Source organism: Triticum urartu, chromosome 1 (assembly GCF_003073215.2).
Source record: "Triticum urartu cultivar G1812 chromosome 1, Tu2.1, whole genome shotgun sequence".
Taxonomy (NCBI): domain Eukaryota; kingdom Viridiplantae; phylum Streptophyta; class Magnoliopsida; order Poales; family Poaceae; genus Triticum; species Triticum urartu.
Window position 1 is genome coordinate 139,149,808 of NC_053022.1, and position 6,000 is coordinate 139,155,807.

Below are 6,000 nucleotides of genomic sequence, written 5' to 3' on the forward strand. Positions count from 1 at the left end.
GTGGCAAGCTTAAGCACCTGTAGGAGCAAGTAAAAGTAAGTACAATAGTGTGCTTTACATGGCATTTTTGCATATGTGGAGGAAAGAGAGGCAAGGAAAAAGTGGAGAAGTGGGCTCTCATGCAAGAGACAGCCTCTACTACATGGTGGAGCATTGGGAGAGGCACCTGTATGGAGGTGGTCAGGAATCTGGGAGACTCACACCGGTCATAGTGCCGCATTTAAAATGATAATGGCAAGTCAAATCACGGGGCCCCACCTGTCCAGCAGTAACTCGCTGTCAAATCACACAGCCCTACGTTTACACCAGCCTACTCCCTCGTCTTCTCCCATCTCTATCGAACTGACTAGGCGGAACTGCCCCGCCGCCTACCGCGCAGGAAAAGCCCCGCCCTCGACATTTAAATACAACTACATACGCTTAAGAATCCAATGATATACTTTTTGTGACATAGTAACTCATATTTAGTTAGTCAAATGGATGACCTAGAACTACGTGTAGGCCCTATAAACCGAGACGCCTAAAAATAAAAAAACCGAGACGGAGAGGGTAGTTCAGCACGTATCTTTTTAGATCAATATAGTCAGGATTCACCAAGGAGCAAAACTAAGTGGTAGGCTGCTCCTGTCGTGTTGGCGTAGCAACTCAAGTAGGGTCAGTCCGCACACGAAATGGCGACACACTTAACGGGACCCCTTTGGCCGACATGTGGCTCATCCACCGTCTTGTTCCACGTGTGATGCACCAAATTACAGTTCGAAGCAGTGGTTGGAATTGGAGGCACCCCGGTCGTAGCGCCGCAGTAGTAGATAATGAGCGACGAGGGGTCAAATCACAAAGCCCCGCCTTTCCCACATTAAGCTGGACGGACGAAGCAACCATCATTTCACTCTAGGGCGCAAGAGCATAAAGAAAAGAGAAAACAATGATGCATGCGGCAGCTACCTAGGGTACCCTAGGGTAGGGGTCTCCACTACAGATCCTTTTTTTTGAAAGCGCCTCCACTACAAATCGGCTTCTCCCTCGTCCTCTTGAAGAAAACCGATGATGAGTGCGGCGGTAGGGTTTGTAGGAGTACTATGGCGTGCGGGGCCACGTCGTAGTAAACGGGTTCGAGCCGACGCCTTAAATATGTGTGGGTCACTTGGTTTTATGGGAACGAGGCAGCATTTTGGGTTCGGGGACCAGTGGAGATATAGTACGTACAAAAAATTGTGGACGTAGGTTCGACAAAAAGGCAATGATGCATTGGGCCTGCATTTTCATATACCCGGGGCCACGTGAAATTTGCTACTCTACTCAAAACTAGTAAGGTACACGTGTATTGAACGCATGAGATTTTGAAACCAAATTATGAATAAATACACACTATAGGATGTAAAGCTTTGAGTCATATATGCATGATGTAGATGTTCACTTAGTTCTTATAGTTCATCTCATTCAAAATCAATAAGTTTTATAAAAATGTTAAGATTCATGGGGTTGTGCATTGTACTCCCTCCGATCCAAAATAGATGACCCAACTTTGCACTAACTTTGTACAAAGTTAGTGCAAAGTTGGGTCATCTATTTTGGAACGGAGGGAGTAAATCATAAAGTAAGAAACAAATAATGGCAATTCATTTAGAAAAAAATAATCAATTATGATATAGAAGATTCTAGAACAAATGAGAAGTGCTTGTGTTTTGAGGTTTGTGCATTATGCTTAAGTTCAACCATGGAGTCTTCTAAATTGTACATGTGGCAGATCTGCTGGAATGTTGATGATATCCAACGGCCAGTAGTGCTCGGTGTCGGAGTACTGGGCCACGGGTAGGCTCACCCGAGGCCCAGAACCTTTCAAGACATCGGGGTTGACCGCACCCCTCAAGACACGAGGATGGAGAGCCGCCTTCCAGAGGCCGGCTAAAGGAACAGCCAACTGCCCGCATGCGGCCGAGTCCTGGAGGTGAGGTCAAGACGGGCCGACTCCCGCCTGGTGGCTCCCAGAGAAGCCGACCACGGGGAGTCGGCCCACGACACCAACAAAGGCCATGCCCTCATAAGGGGGCGATGGGACGGGGAGTGACAACAGTAAAGCCCACTCCCTCCCCTTTCCATGGGATGGCTAGGCCACAGTGCGTCGTACCAACGGAGATCTCCATCCGGCGAGGCACTATTGTTGTGCCATCCCTGACATCAGCAATAGTGGGCGGAGTCCTGCACCCACGACGGCCTATCGGTACGGTCCATGGATGATGGGCCCTACCGGTCAGCGAGAGTCCAGAAGACGGCAAGAGCGCCACCAGTCGGACCCGAGGGGAGCCGGCTCCCAGAAGTCAGCCCGCCCCTCCCACGGGTCCCACACGCCATTAACCACACGAGACGGGGAGTGGCTACAGTAATCGCCCGCCAGTTGGCGGAGCTGTAGCCATGACCCCATGACCAAGTCTGCGTCATTAGAGGCACGGCTATAGTAATCGGCAGCTGGCAAGACCCACAAGCGTCGGGTACGGCCTGTCGGCTCCGTACCAGACCAGTCGGCGGGGCCCACCAGCCAGCGGGCCCTAGCAGTCGGCAGAAAGGCCGGCAGGCGAAGAGACTGACAATTGGGCCCTGCGCCCAGTCGGTTTACCATTGTAACCCTGGGGGGTAGGCCTATATAAACCCCCCCAGGGCACCCATGCAAAGGGTTCCGATCCATTAGAACTAGACCAGACCTTAGAGAAGGAGGAGAGCTGGCCTAGTCTCCTCTTGTCCACAGATACAGCTCGAGGAGCACCATTGTACTCACTTTGCCTTAGTGATCATGCGGAGACCCCGCAGAGCAGGACTAGGGGTTTTATCTCCTAGGAGAGCCCTGAACCTGGGTAAAGTTCGCCGGCGTTCGTGTCTACGCCTCATCCCGTTAACAGGCACCGGCGATGTTCTACTCGCCCCCACCATGATAAGCCATCCATTGGCATATGTCGCACCCAACCCCCGACATTTGGCGCCCACCGTGGGGCCTAGTGCACCGTCGTCCGGAGACCTGTTCTGGACGGGAACCCTTTTCCTCCCTCGCGAGCGTAGCCAGCCCAGCACGCCAGACGGAGTCTGCGCCGACGCGCTACATGGCGCTGAAATCACCTGCGCGACCAGTTGCCTCGCCGACCTTGTAGGCGAGGTTCGCCTCTCCGACGAGACCGCATTCGACGCGGGCATAGGCGGCCCTGAGAGCCTCCTCGCGGGCCCCTCGATCAACTTCACGTCGCTAGCGAGCCAGCTGGGGACTTGGAGTCTGTAGGCTCCACTGATCCGATGTTGGTCGACTCCGACACCGTGTCACTTGACACGTTCCCCACCAACGTGGTGGTTTAAGACGAGCCTCTTCCTCGTGCGGAGAGCGGCGGAAGCACCGTCACGAAAGTACTTGTCATCGGTCATGGAGAGCACTCCGGCCGGGGTGATTACGACCCGCTCCACACGGTGCTGCAAGACCTAGCAGCACCCAACCCTGAAGATGCCGACGCTGAGACGCTGGAGGCACGCCACCTTCAGCTATTCGAAGGAACCAAAAAGCTGGCCAGCATGAGACGCCTGTCAGAAGCCTACCAGCGCGAGATAGACCGCGTGGTAGGCGGCACGCCGACTACAGCTGGGCCTAGCCGCCTTGGCATGGTCCAGCAGTGCGGCGCGGCTATCGCCGATCTGTTCAGGGCGAATCGCCCCGTCTACGCCACACCTGCGGAGAATATTCGAGCCGCCCAGGCGGCGGCGGACGAGCTGGACAAGTTCGAGGGCGAAGAGCGTCGCTTGATGACGGGGAGCGTCCAATGACTCCTTGACGCGGCTGCTTAGCAGAACGAGGCCGGCTGCCACACTGATGCACAGCGCCAACGGAATGACAACCTGCTGCCGCGCCGAGACCAAGGCATGGAGTCTCGGACGCCGACTGGCGGCGTCCGCGGAAGGAAAGACAAGGAGCCAGCTGCCAACCGCAGTCGGACTCGCATCACCATAGAGCGCGACCGAGACGGCCGCCCAAGAACAGTGGAACGACGGGACGAATGTCCGCCTCCACCCCCTCGGAGGGAAAGGCGAGTCTCCCTGCCGCCTGTTGATCACCCGACGCTCGGCGACCGCCTTGGCCGCCGAGAGGGAGTCGGTGAGAACGACGCCCGCCATTGGATCGACCGTCTCCACCGATCCCTGGCGCTTGTGGAAGAAGATGAATTGGGTCCGTCGTGTTTTGGTCCCCGCATCCGAGACGAGCCCTTCCCCAAAGGGTTCACGCTCCCCAGAGACACACCCAAGTACACCGGCTCCGTGAAGCCGGAGGACTGGCTGGTCGACTACTCCACGGCCGTCAGTATAGCAAACGGCAACAAGCATGTTGCTGTGAAGTACGTTCCACTCATGCTCCAGGGTACAGCCCGGACGTGGCTGAACAGCTTAAGGCCCCGCAACATCAACGGTTGGGTCGACTTCACCGATGCCTTCATCCGCAACTTCACCAGCACGTACAAGCGACCTCCCAAACCCGGCCAGCTCTCCTTGTGCGTGCAGGGCCCCAGCGAGTCAACTCGCGACTACCTCACGCGCTGGGCCGAGCTCCGCAACTCTTGCGAGGGCGTGCACGAGGTGCAGGCTATTGAGTACTTCACTACAGGATGCCGAGAGGGCACCCTCCTCAAGCACAGGCTTCTCTGCGATGACCCGGAAACCCTCGACGAGCTGCTGATCATAGCAAATAAATACGCCACGGCTGACTCCTCCATGAAGACGGAGATTCAAGTTAGCGCAACCGGCAAATTGGCTCCTCGGGCTCCCCGAACCACAGCCGGAGACACCAGTCGGTGTCAACAGCAGAACGACCACAAGCGTAAAGCCCCCCCGCCGACTTCCACCAGTCGGCAGGTGGCAATAGTTGAAGCCCAACAGCCGGAAGGGCAGCCTCCGCCCAAACGTCAGAAGGGCGGCAAGTCCAACTGGCAGCCGGCTTTCTCATATGAGCAGACTCTGGATGGACCCTGCAAGTTCCACAGTGGCGCGAAGCCGTCCAACCACGCCACTCGGAAATGCCACTGGCTCACTAGGATCGCCAAGGGAGACGGCCTTTTACCTCCCCCACTTGCTGGGCAGCCGCCTCCCCCTTCGCCCAAGCAGCCGGCGGTCAGACCAATCGGTGCAGTGCAAGACGAGTACCCAGAAGAGTAGGGAGCATACGTCGTGTTCACCAGTGTGGCCGACGATCGACATAGCAGACGGATGCAGCAGCAGGAGGTGAATGCAGTAGCAACTGACGCCCCAGAGTTCATGCACTGGTCTGAGAAGCCCATCAGCTGGAGTCGGGCTAACCACCCCAAAGTAATGCCCAGACCCGGCTCCTATGCTTTGGTTTTGGACGCCACCTTTGCCACGGACAAGCGAGCTGCTCATTTTTCCAGAGTCCTGATAGACGGCGGCAGCAGCATCAACATCTTGTACAAAGACACCATGGAGAAGTTGGGAATCAGGCAGAGGCAACTGCAGTCCAGCCGGATGGTGTTCCATGGCATAGTCCCTGGCCTTTCCTGCTCGCCAATCGGCAAGATCTTGATCGACGTCCTCTTCAGAGACAAAGATCATTTCCGCCATGAGTCAATATGGTTCGAGGTGGTGGACCTAGAGAGCCCATACCATGCACTGCTTGGCCGGCTAGCCCTGGCCAATTTCATGGCCGTCCCCCACTATGCTGACCTCAAGATGAAGATGCCGAGTTCCAAAGGGATTCTGACCATAACTGGAGACTACAAGAAGTCGTCCGCCTTCGCATCAAAGTGTAGTCGGCTGGCCGAGTCCCTCATGATCGCAGCTGAGAAGCGGCTGCTAGATCGAGTTGTGGCGATGGCAAGCAAGCAGCCAGAGATGTCGCCTGATCCCAAAGAGTCGGAAGCTGAGGGCTCATTCAAGCCAGCCAAGGAGACAAAGAAGATACTTTTGGACCCGGAGCACCCAGAGAGGTACGCTGTCGTAGGCGCCCACCTCGACAACAAATAG